Below are 13,589 nucleotides of genomic sequence, written 5' to 3'. Positions count from 1 at the left end.
TTATAACAAGTAAACAAATATAAATAAAAATATCGTATTCGTAAATCTCGCGACACACCTGACAGGTTCTTCCGGCACACCAGTGTGTCGCGACACGGTGGTTGAGAACCGCTGAGTCTAGGGTACAAACCATAAGTATGGAAGCTAATTAATATCGGTGGCATTTATACCCAAACCTGGCAAAGAATAATCTGTGTCTGACGTCTATAAGTCTGATGTCATTCGTATTGAGGACTCTGGAAAACCTGCTCCATACACATATTAAAGACAGTGTGTTGGTTGAAAGTCCGATATATCAAGGATAGTATGTATATCGAGCAGGAGTCTTTACAAAAACGGTACTGCATTATATCGTACATAGGATAGAGTGCATTCAGGACAATCAATAATAGTCCAGGGCGGATCTGTTTTGAGATGGACGTTGAGAGGTGACTCAAATTTTTTTGCAGAAATTGCTTGAAAATATATCAAATAATAATATTTGAGTTATCCTCCCTCTCAAAAAGGTCCGGAACATTGTTTAAATAATCAAAATGTCAAAAATTGAAGGAAAAATTCGATTTTTTTCTTCGTTTTTTGATTATAACTTTAAAAGTATTCATTTCCGAGAAAAGTTGTACTGACATAAAAGTTGCGTATTTAAATTTCATACAATATAAAATTGGTTAAAAATTTTAAAAATAGTCACCCTAGTTGCAAAATAGCAATAATTGCGAAAAAAACATACAAAAACAAGTATTCGCATTTTACGTTTTTCAACCATTTATGCTACACTTAGGACCTTTATATTTCACCCAGAAAAACTTTATGATACAGTAAAACAATACTGTAAATTTCTTTAAGATCAGTTTAATAGATTTTGCAAAATAAATTTTGCAATCCAGCTTTCGCAAAAAAATTCATTTTTTCAAAATGTTACAGGTCTGAAAATAAAGCAGATAGCAAGTTAAATTTTTTTTTGCTTATAGAACTGTACTGTACCTTTCATATGCAATTTTCAAAATTAAAATCGATTAATTACCACGGCGTCAGAAAATTTTTGAAATAAACAATAATTTTTGGTGCTACGCGCAGGACAGCGGTGTTCGATTCACACAAGTTGATTTCCACCAAAATTTCTTCCAATCTTTATCTAATATATTATTTTCTTACTCTATATTTTGTTGTATCTTAATATTTTAATTCCACAAAAATCAAACTAATTTTATTATTGTTTGTGAAATATTGTTTAGACAATTGCATATGTTTAAAAATAATAAACTTTTATTATTTAAGTTAAAATATATGAACAAATAAAGTTTTTGCTAATAAAAGTGTTATTTCAAAGGATAGAGTATGTGTTTTTATTTTGCAATAAACAAATTTATTTATTTAAATCAAAATGTAATAAAAATTAAAATGTATCAATCATTATCAAAGGTTATTGCAATGCCCAATCAGAGCAAACTATCCGCTGTCCTGCGCGTAGCACCAATAATTAATGTTTATTTAAAAAAATTCCTGACACCGTGGTGTTAATCGATTTTAATTTTGCAAAATTACGAATGAAAGGTACAGTACACTTCTATGTGCAAAAAAATTTTCAACTTGCTATCTGCTTTATTTTCAGTCCTGTAACATTTTGAAAAAATGAATATTTTTTACGAAAGCTGGATTGCAAAATTTATTTTGCAAAATCTATTTAACCGATCTTAATAAAATTTAAAGTGTTATTTTATTCTGTCATAAGGTTTTTCTGGGTCAAATATGAAGGTCGAAAGTATAGCATAAATGGTTGAAAAACGTAAAATGCGAATACTTGTTTTTGTATGGTTTTTTTCGCAATTATTGCTATTTTGCAACAAGGGTAACTATTTTTTAAATTTTTAACCAATTCTATATTGTAGTAAATTTAATTACGCAACTTTTATGTTAGTACAACTTTTCCCGGAAATGAATACTTTTAAAGTTATAATCAAAAAACCAAGAAAAAAAATCGAATTTTTCCTTAATTTTTTGACATTTTGATTATTTAAACAATGTTCCGGACCTTTTTGAGAGGGAGGATAACTAAAATATTATTATTTGATTTATTTTCAAAAAATTTCTGCAAAAAAATTTGAGTCACCTCTCAACGTCCAAATGTACTAATATTTTTACAGATGCGCCCTGGTCTATAAGTGATGTTGAATACATGTCTCGATACGGAAGTAGCATTCGGCTACGAAGCAATCGCAAGGGTGATTTGTCCAAAAGGAATAAACGAAACAAGCTGCAGATGATAAACTGCATACTCAGGAGCCTTGTGTTATATGTATTACTGAGGGATACATAGTCAGCACAAGTAGCAAGAGGCTATGCGCATAGGGAGTTCTATCTCATCTTGTGGAATTTGGTCATGGATGGGCTGATAGCTAGATTTAGCAACGACAGACATCATTTCGTCTGGGCTATGTGGATGACCTGGTCATCTTAGCCTACAGCAAATTTAATGGCACAGTCAGATATAGAATGTAACCAGCTCAGACTATATTAACTGAATGGACTTCATATGTAGGACTTAAAATATCCCAGAAGTCCAAAATCATAAAATTTACCCGGAAGATGAACTTATCGAGTGTTATTGTTAGTGACGTTATTGAATGGTCCAAGCCTAAATGGTACACATCTAAATCTGTTAAGTTCAGTAAAGTATCATGGGATAATATTGGTCTTGAGGCTAACTTGGAATTAGCAGATAGAACGAATAACCAAGGGAGCGGTAACTGCGTTAATGGTAGTCAGACGCACTCATGGAAAAATGTGGGGTTTACAAATATACATATGTGTTATGGGTTACATATGCACTAGTAAAGTAGCCAAAAGTGGACCAAAATAGTGCCATTATGGTTCATATGCCGACGAGAGGAATGGATCAGAGAAAACACTCATCATCATCATTAGCTTTTGAGTCAAATCACTACCACAATACCTTTTCCGTGAACTAAATGTAGAGCGTATTAAAAATCTTCTCTTCTTCTTTTAACTTTGCACGCTAAAATTACACAAGCGGCAGGCGAGAGAAGTACATCATTTTCGTCGGACATGTTGAAATAGACGGGTCTATAAAACTGTTACTTTTTGTTACTTGTCACTTGTCCGAATGTTCAACAGTTAATACAAAAGTTATCATGTTATTAGAAACATGTTGCTAACAAATTTCGATAACATGTTACTAAGTGAGGATTTAAGAGGTGGGACCCTCCGGGACTATAATGTGTGCGCCAAAATAACAGTACTGAAATGAATATTAAAATGTTTATGATTATTTATACATGATATAGCCTTACAAGCATTATTCCCAACGACGCACGTTCCCTATAAAACAGATGTTAAAGATGCCCTCTGGTCAGTGGCGGATCTACGGGAAGGGAAAATGAGGAAATTGCCCCTCTAACAAGGTCAAAAATTAAAGAAAAAAATGTTCAAACATAAAAATATATTAGCTGACATGAAACCGAAACCACAGAAAGACAAATTCGACCAAATAAACACGCTAGCTAGGAAAATTAAGGGAACTTAATGCCTATAAGTTATTATTTATGTCTTTTATGTAATTCGAGTTTATCTTTTTTATGTCTTTCGGTTGGTTTTTCATTGAAAGTTCTCCCCTAAGGCAAATTTCTAGATCCGCCACTGCCTCTGGCACGAAAAAATCTTTAATTCTAGTCCGCAATTCCGAAATGGCAGACGATGGATCTGTCTGACCCCTTCAGCAATCCCCATATGTAAGCATCTGGTGGCGTTAGTTCTGGTGAGTGGCAACTCCCAAAATGATCGCGCAGTATTCGAAGCGACTTCCTGGCAGTATGACAGGTTGTCCCGTCCTGCTTAAACGATTGTTGGTTTTAACCTTGGACCGTTTTCGCAACCTTTTCAGTATGACTGAAAATAGCACTCCACGATAAAAGATTTTTCTGCAAAACTGAGAACCATTCTGACGTACCTAACATTATCTCGACATTCACATACGTTATCGATTCGGAAACCACTCAGTACGTTTCGGCGCCTGACACATACTTACAAATTTGAGGCATACGAATTTCAGTACTTACTGTTTATTCTGCCGCTCCTCCTCCTGAGTCGTTTCCTCATTGCTGAGTGTCGTGATTCCCTATAATACGATCAACTATCTTTTACCATCGGCTTCTGTCCTGAGCTTTCCTCATGGATTCAGAGAATGTTTTTCCACTGGCTTTCTGTACTTGATCCGTCCATCGAGTAGGTGAGCGACCTCTACTTCTGCGCCCTTCAACGTTTCCCGAAATTATAAGTCTCTCAAGATTATCATCACTTCTTCTTGCAATATGGCCGAAAAATTTTAAGACGGTGGAGAGGCAAATAGAGGAAAGTCGAGTCTGAATATTAAGCTCTTGGAGGATTGAGTGATTTGTTCTGTGTTCCGTCCATGAGATCCGAAGCGTTCTTCTCCAGCACCACATTTCAAAGGCGTCAATCCTTTTGCTGTCGTCCGATTTTATTGTCCATGTTTCGGAACCGTAATTAAACATGGTTACAATTAAGGAACGTACTAATCTTATTTTGGTGTTCTTCGACAAGGAGCGATCTTTCCAGATTTTCGATAATCGACTCATAGCGTTTTTGGCCATGCCCATTCTCCTACGTATTTCTGTTTCACAAGATCCTGTATTGATGTAGGATCCTAGATAATTGAACTCGTTAACCACTTCAAACTGGTGCAAGGCTCCTGTTGTCTTAAGTGAATTTGAATAATCTACTATCATAATTTTTGTTTTTGTTTATTGATCTTGAGACCACATCTATTGCTTTCGGCTTCCACTAGCTGCAGCAGGCTTGACATTTCTTCTTCGGATGCAGTTATTAATGTTGTATCATCTGCATATCTGAGATTTGAGATCTTCTTTCCTGCGATAGAAATACCGCCATTCCATTTGTCGAGTGCTTTTCTCATTATATATTCCCCATAGAAATTAAAAAGACTTGGAGATAGAATACATCCTTGTCGGACTCCTCTACCTATTTTAAAAGGATCGGACTTATGGTTTTCAATTCTTATTCTGGTTTCACTGTTCTCATATAGGCTTTTCATCAGAGCTGACAGATAATCAGGAACCCCATCTCATGTAAAACTTTCCACAAAACTGTCCAGTTTACACAGTCAAATGCCTTCTGATAATCCAGAAATCAGATGATCATCGGAATTTTGAATTCTCGTGCTTTCTCAATGAGTTGTCGCATATTAAGAATTTGCTCCCTTGTGCCTTTACCCTTCACGAAGCCTCCCTGTTCTTATATTATTTGTCTATCCAGGTATGTCTGCATGAGACACTTGATGATTCTCAACAGAATTATACTTGGGTGTAAAATTAGTGAAATGGTTCGGTAGTTACTACATTTTGTGGTTACGCCTTTCTTATGAATGGGAGTAAATATGCTGTGCACCAATCACTGGGCCATTTGCCGATTCTCCATACATGATTGCACAGTCTCCACATTAATTGGAGACCATGTTAACCCATGCCATGTTCTGTAAAAGTTCTGCCGTGATATCATCGCAACCAGGTGATTTATTTCTTTTAAGGTGTTTTATGGCTTCATCGACTTCAGACCTTAAAATATTTGCTTACCATATTACCTGTCTCATCCTCTATAGCGGAATTTCTGGGTTTGAATTCCCGAGCCAGTAATTTTACTTTCTGAAAGATATCTCTTGTTTCATTATTCTGCCGCATACCGTACTAATTCCTACACGAAAGCGTTGAAACAGAAGTTTCTTATTTTTTAAGATAATCTCTTTATTTAAATGTAGTCGATACAATATGACCATTGCCTACTTGTTTGCCTCCATTTTTATGTCGTATTAGAGTTGTTTTTCTATCATAAAATATCTTGGACCGTAGAATAAGAAGGAACAACGCCTCTGAGTATCTCGTACGGTAATATTCCTACAAGAAAGTTTACCTTTTTCTTTGAACAGTCTGTTTGTGACGTGATGAAGAAAATATATTTTCCGCTAATTTTAAGGATCTAATCTTCTTCGTTTCAAATTCTCAATATTTGAAGGACCAAAGTGCATACTTAATCATATTTCTTACGCTTGATGAAGTAAAATGTAATTTAAAAAAGTAAAGGAAAATTTTCATTTTTTATTATTTTCCTAAATATATTTTTCTGACAAAATGTTTTGCTTTCACAGGGAGGCTCTAACGTTGTTTTTATAAGGTATTTATAATGGAACTGTATTTATTTTTTACATATAAACCAAATCTAATAATCTGTTGATAATAATAGTAGTTTATAAGAGTTAATTAAAACGACTAACCATCAGATTGGTTGATTCATCTTCTTCTTTTTAAGTTTATCCTTTAAGAAAGTTGACTATCACTACATATGCCTGGATCCCGGGTACCAAAAAAAAAGTTTATTAATAGCAAGCTGAAAATGTGTTAATAGCTTTATGATGTCTAGTCGGACAAACTTTGATGTCGGGAATACTGGAACAGGGGAAGTTTTAATTGTGGGACAGGTTACAGGTTTCGAACATCCGACTACGAAAACGTCCCATGTACTATTTTGTCGAACAAAACTTCCAATTGATTTGTTACCCTTTCTTGAACTTCTTATGCAAAAATCAGATTGCTATTTACCGTCAATATAATAGTCGAGGAAATGAAACTGAAAAATGGCAAAACCTCTCAATTTTTTTGTCCAGCATCGATTTGTACAAAAATTTGGGATTAGGCTCATTTCACCCTCTAGTTCATTTTCTATATTAAGCCGTTTTACGCTTTTGATTTTTTAAGGGTGAAAACTACCCCTAATTGTAAAAAATTATAAAATAACATTTTAAACTTTAATATTGTCAACATTTGGTTCTAATTAGTTACATCATGATTGTTTTATGCTTTAAGATATACTATCATAATATTTCAACCCTTAAAACCACCCTTGTTGGAGCTATATATAAAAAATTTACTTATCCTTAAAAGAATAATCGATTGCATCGATTTACATAGAAATTTGGGATTAGGATCATCTCACAATGTACTTCATATTCTATATCATACTCAAGAGCGTTGATTATTATAAGGGGTGTAAACTACCCCTTATTGTCAAAAATTATATAAAAACGTTGTAAAAAACTTTAATATGGGTAAAATTTGGTTTTGATTGGTTAAATACTGATATCAATACTTTATGGTTTAGGATATAATATCATGTTTTAACCCTTAAATACCACCCTTAATGGTAGGGGAGCGCAAGCGGGAATTTTTGCAGTTACTCGAGCGCGTCAGATTATTACATGAGGAGAAACCTTGTACCTTGAAAATGTACCTCTACCATATATTGGCTCTTAATGCAGGAAAGTTCGATAAGGGGGGCCGAAAAAAAAATCTATCCTTAGAAAAACTCGAAATCGTCAGATTAAGATAAGGTAAGTTAAGTACATGCAAAACAGTGTATATTTTAAAAATCTGTAGCAAACACGTAAATATAAAATAAGGGGTCAAAACAAGCCTGTCCTTATTCAATGTTTTTCCATCACTTAGGTTACACTTGGAACCTTCCTAATTGGCTTAGAAAATTTTTGTAATGTGCTAAAACCGTCCACCAAATTTCATTAAAATTGACTAGATTTTGCATAATAATTTTGCAATCTAAACTTTTTTAAAAAATTAAAATTTTTTAAAATCTTGCACAAAAAAAACTAGAACATACAAAGATTTGTCAATTTTTAATTACATAACATCGATTTTTCGCAAAATAAAATTTTTTTGTATTTCTTGGGTAATTTAAGCAAAAAATGTTCTTACAAGTTTTTTCGTAGGATGCATAGTTTTCGAGATAAACGCGGTGGAACATTAAAAAAATTGAAAAATTGCAATTTTTGAACGAGAATAAATTTTGATTCAAAAATAAAATAGCAATTCTGCTGACAGGATTTGAAAGTTTAAGTCAAATTATACCGGTTTTAAATATTTGCATTGCTAAAAATTAATTTTTTGATTATTAAACAAAGCTATTTGTTTATAAGCCAAAAAATTGTTTATAACTTTAAAACATTGCTAAGGCCCCTTAAATACTCCGATTTTAATTCTGTAAAGTGTATTAGATAGGTAGAACACCTCTTTATATGTAAAAAAAATTAGCCAACTTCTGAATGGTCTACTTTTTGTTCAGAAAGATTTTAAAAAATTTGAACTTTTTTAAAAACATTTACATTGCAAATTTATTATGCAAAATCTATTAGGTTGATTGTAATGAAATTTGGTAGACTATTTAAGTAAGTTATAGGAATTTTCTAAGCGAATTACTAAGGTTCTAAGTGCCACCAAAGTGGTTAAGAAACATTGAATAACAACAACAGGCGTATTTTGCCCCCTTATTTTGTATTTATTGCTATATTGCAGAAAAGGTAAAACCGTAAGACATTTTTGACCAGTCGTATATCATACAAAATTCAATTATCTTTATTTTATTTCTCTACGACTTTGTTTCAAAACGAACCGTTTAAAGTTATAAGCATAAGAAAGCAGAAAAAAATCTGTTTTTCGAAATTTTTAAATATTTTAATTTTTTTATTAATGTTCCGGGCATATTTGAGAAGGAGCATAAGTCAATTATTATTACTGAAGGTGTCACCTAACTTTATCTGCAAAAATCCGAATCCCACCTCTCACATCCAAAAATACACGTTTTTTACAGATTAGTCCTGGTCTATTTGGTTTTGATTCTAATCCATTTGTTTGTTTTTTGTCTAGTATTTGTATTTAGTAAAGTCCTTAGTTAGACTTTTTGTCTGTGGTTAGTCTTTTTGTAAAGTCTCACCCCGAGTATTGATCTTCAAGATCAAGATGATTTCAATGTTTTAAGTTTCAACTAGGGAATTCTTTTCAAATTAAAGCTGAATTAATTTCCAAAAAAAATAATACATAATATTAGTTAGAACGAAGACAGCAATATAACAATATAAAGTTAAAGAAACAAAAAAAAATTAAAAATAAATTAACGCATGCAAAGAAATAAAAAATGAAAAGAAATAAAAATGAATAATTATTTTTTTATCTGTTTTTTAACTCAACTAATACATTATGAATTTAAAATGAACAATTATTTGTTCTTATCCTACTTAGAAAACAATCTAGTTCACAAAAATCCAATCTGAGGAGTCAGTTCATGTAAAGATTAATTTCCTTTTAATTAAGAAGTATATTAATATTACATAAGAGTGGAGAACCTCCTCCTTCACATTGACAACTAATTCTAATCCGCCAAATTTCAATACCTTCTTAGTCCTGGCGCGTCCTGAAGTCCTTTAATTACTATGCAAACAGAGCGCCGGCCGCTAAGATCCACCTTAATGAACTTTCCAACTCCGTCCAACGCACTGCCTGATCGGACTTCCTTGTCTAAGGGGTTGCTCCACTTCTCCCTACCACCTCCCCACCCGTAGAGGGTGGTGGAAACCACGTTAGGTTAGGTTAGGTCAACCCTCGTGCTCGTATGTTAAGAAATTTCTTAGTAGTATGCCACTGACAGTCAATAGGTGTAGTTATACGACATTTAGATAGATTTGATAAACATTTACGACGACAGCACGAATATTTTTTATTTTCTTTTGTACATTTTTGTATTTTCGTGGTGCGTGATGAAGTGACAATGGACTGGGTTTGTGCGTGGTTTTGATTTTGTTTTTGCTATTTCGATTTTTGTTTTTGAAATGCCGCTTCTACAAGAAAATACTCCAAAAAGAGGTACTTATGATTATCTTATTTTGACATTTATTTCTAAAAAGTACTCTCTGACTATAAGACTCTTGTACTCATGGGAAATAAATATATTATTATTATCTTTGATATAAACATAAAACGGTTTGATCTAATTTGTTCGCGTTTGTCTATGTACCATCATTTGGACAATAAACAGTTTTGACTATTTGACTGTCTTGTTTTGACGACATTTAATATTTCTAAAACTTGAATAACGCTTTGAATAATAAAGATATTCTAGTCTCTAGTACTCATGGGAATCTTTTTGATATAAACATAAAATTATTTGTTCGCGTTGGTTTATGTGCCATAATTTGGACAATAAACAGTTTCGACTATTTGACTGTCCTTTTTTGACGACATTTAATATTTCTATAAATTAAATAAAGCTTTGAATATTGAAGATACTCATTGGAATCTATTTGATATGAACATAAAATGATAATAATTTGTTCGCGTTTGTCTATGTACCATCATTTGGACAATATCTAAACAGTTTTGACTGTCTTGTTTTGACGTCATTTAATATTTCTAAAACTTGAATAACGCTTTGAATAATAAAAATATGCTAGTCTCTAGTACTCATGGGAATTTCTTTGATATAAACATAAAATTATTTTTTTCTGTGTTCCATAATTTGGACAATAAACAGTTTCCGACTATTTGACTGTCCTGTTTTGACGACATTTAATATTTCTATAAATTAAATAAAGCTTTGAATATTGAAGATACTCATGGGAATCTATTTGATATGAACATGATTTGATCTAATTTTTTCGCGTTTGTCTATGTTCCATAATTTGGACAATCAACAGTTTTGACTAATTGACTATCTTGCCTTGACTACATTTAATATTTCTAAAAGTTGAATAACACTTTGACTATTAAGAATACTCTAGTATTTAGGGGAAATGTATTACATTATTTTTGATATAAACATAAAATGATTTGATCCAATTTGTTCGTATTTGTCCATGTTCGATCATTTGGACAATATACAATTTGACTTAATATTTACCTAAATAGACGATATGATTTTTTTTATTGAACAGAAGGATTTGGATATTGACAAAAGCAGAGAAAATAATGTTAATGTAGGTAGGCATGTTAAAGATTAATAGGAAGACAAATGTAAAACGGCTTTAGTATTAAAATAAAACATGATAGGTAGATATATGAGTAATGTTTATCCGATATTCTTTTTCTCTTCTAACAAAATATACACCAGAAAATAAATGTACTTAAATACCTTATTTTATATTCATGAGAATTAATAACTTGAATGTAACATAACACTATCAATTTACTTAATAGTATGTTAATAAACAATTTGCAATAACGATTGCAAATATTCTTGTTTCAATGTCCAAATCTAAAGCAAGTTGTAGATAGCTTTATGTGTAGGTGTTTTCAATATATAAACTATTTTGATTGATTGAATCAAGATATCAAAATTGAATAATTCGATCATTTATATAACACTATCTTCCAAATTAACCATCTTCAAGGTACTGTTTCAATATTTTTAAATGAAACTAGGTTTTTGTTTATAGGAATTACACGTGATGCAAATTTAGTAATGAATACAACCCAATTATTGTAGAAAAATTGTTTATTATTGTACAGAATTACTTTCTTCTTCTTCATGTACCTACCATGTCCTTTCAGAACGTTGGTTACCATCATAGCTATCTTAATTTTATTCACTGCCGCCCTAAACAGCATGATTGTATTAATAACTACCATATTAATCTCGTAAGTTCTTCAACCATAAATTTCTTCGTCCTTGACTGCGTTTGCCTGCTATTTTCCCTTGCATAATATTTTGTAGCCACCTACTATATTTAGGACTTTGTCCGTAGGTCATTGTATGTCCGAAGTACTCCAGATTTCTCTCCTTGATGCTTTTTATAATCTCGGTAGTCTTGCTGAAACGTTTTAGTATTGTGGAGTTTCGAATCTTCTTTATTCTATCTATTTTCGCCTACTGAAGCTAAAACGTTTTAATGATAAAGTTTGTATGTAATCTTTCAATTGTATTTTTGTCATCTAGCATCCTGTCCGTTGTTGGTACAACACATTCTGATTTATTTAAATCTTCAAAGCTACAGAATGTTCGGAATCTGCATAAGGCTGCCATCTATGTACTTCTTCATCTAATCACTTCATTTCATTTAAAGTTTCTTCTAAAGCGGAAATCCTCCCTTGTGAATATTCGAGTGAACAATCTAAATTTTCTTCTTAGTTCCTTTAAACATTCGGTTTGGTTTAATAACAGCATATTTACCTTGATTGAAACGATATATAATATTATCTTTTTGCAAAGTTCTACACCTCTTTTATCCATATCTTCAATCCTGAGAAGTAACTGGTGTTTTGTCAAGTTTTGTGCAGATATTAATTCTTTTAAATTATGAATATTCAAGCTATCAACGTGTTAAATGTAAATTTCAACGCAAGCTTTCTGTTTCTAGTTTTCTGAAAATGTTTATATACTCCAGGGAAATAAGGCAAAAATATACCATGTTCGGGACACTTGAGCAGCTAGGTTGCAAATGGGTTTTTTGGGTACTATATACCCAATACATTATACATACAAAAATGCCCGTCACAGTTCGGACGAGAAATTTAGTTATTAACAAATAAGTATCAAAAATGGCAGTTTTTTCGTTTTGAATCGCTACGGGTAAAAATAGGGTAATTAAATATCTTATTTATACTGTTATTCTCGTAGTAAATGAGCCAAGGTTTAAAATGGCAGTTTTTGAATTTCGGTTCGTTCATTTCTTGCTTCAGAAATTGCAAAATAAAACTAAAATTTAGAAAATAAAAAATTGCTATAACTTTTGTGAAAATGACCGTAAGACTTTCATATTGCACGAGAAGTTGAGACAAACAGTCCATATAACGCACAAAAAATTTTAAGACGATTCATCAATTAGTTTAAATTTTATTCAATTTGTTTGTCCCAATGAGCTTTTTTTTCGCAATAATATTGTTCAGAAAATAGTAATGTAATAGCAATTCTGTGAAAATCACATGAAAGAAAAAAGTAATGATTTCAAAGTATTTAAAAAAAAATCATTAAAAAGTCATTTTTATCATTCCGAAAACATTTTACTAAAGTAGGGTCATTTTTAGTTCATAAACAATTTGAATAACTTTGTTAATATTGACTGTAGATTAAAACCACCTTGGGGATTTGAAAAGCTGGTATTTTTATACGAATTTTCAAAAAAAAAACACTTTTTGCCTAGGTTAATTACAGTCAAAGTTAGCCACTTTTTTATTTAAGTGACAGCTACTTTGTTTATAACAATTAAGCAACCCAACTTGCGCCATTTTGAAGTTGAAGGTATATAGTTTATGTGTAAAAGTTTGAGTAAACTTTAAACTTCAACAGAGTTGTTAATAAAGCTTTAAAATTAACGTTCTAACGAAATCGATTTGTGGTCGGTGGAAATGAAATATTAAAATCCGTGCACTCAAAAAATGAAACTGATTCTTCAAACATATGCTGCGATTAATATCTCCAGAGCTTGTTGATGGATTTTGATCATAATTTTTTTAAATTGTATGTACTCGTAGTCTTGTAGAGTACGTTATGTACGTAAATCCCCACCTAACATTTCAAAATGTTAGGGGGCGTTCCCCTTATCACTCAGGGATATGAAAAATAGATTACGACCGATTCTAAGACCTACCGAATATACATATATAATTTCATAAAAATCGGTCAAGCGGTCTCGGAGGAGTATGACAACTAACACTGTGACAGGAGAATTTTATAGATGTAAATATATAGATAAGTATTAACAA

The sequence above is a fragment of the Diabrotica virgifera genome, chromosome 6 (genome assembly GCF_917563875.1).
Source record: "Diabrotica virgifera virgifera chromosome 6, PGI_DIABVI_V3a".
NCBI classification, from domain to species: Eukaryota; Metazoa; Arthropoda; class Insecta; order Coleoptera; family Chrysomelidae; genus Diabrotica; species Diabrotica virgifera.
The sequence above is the reverse complement of the archived record's forward strand: the minus strand, read 5'-3'. Positions refer to the sequence as shown.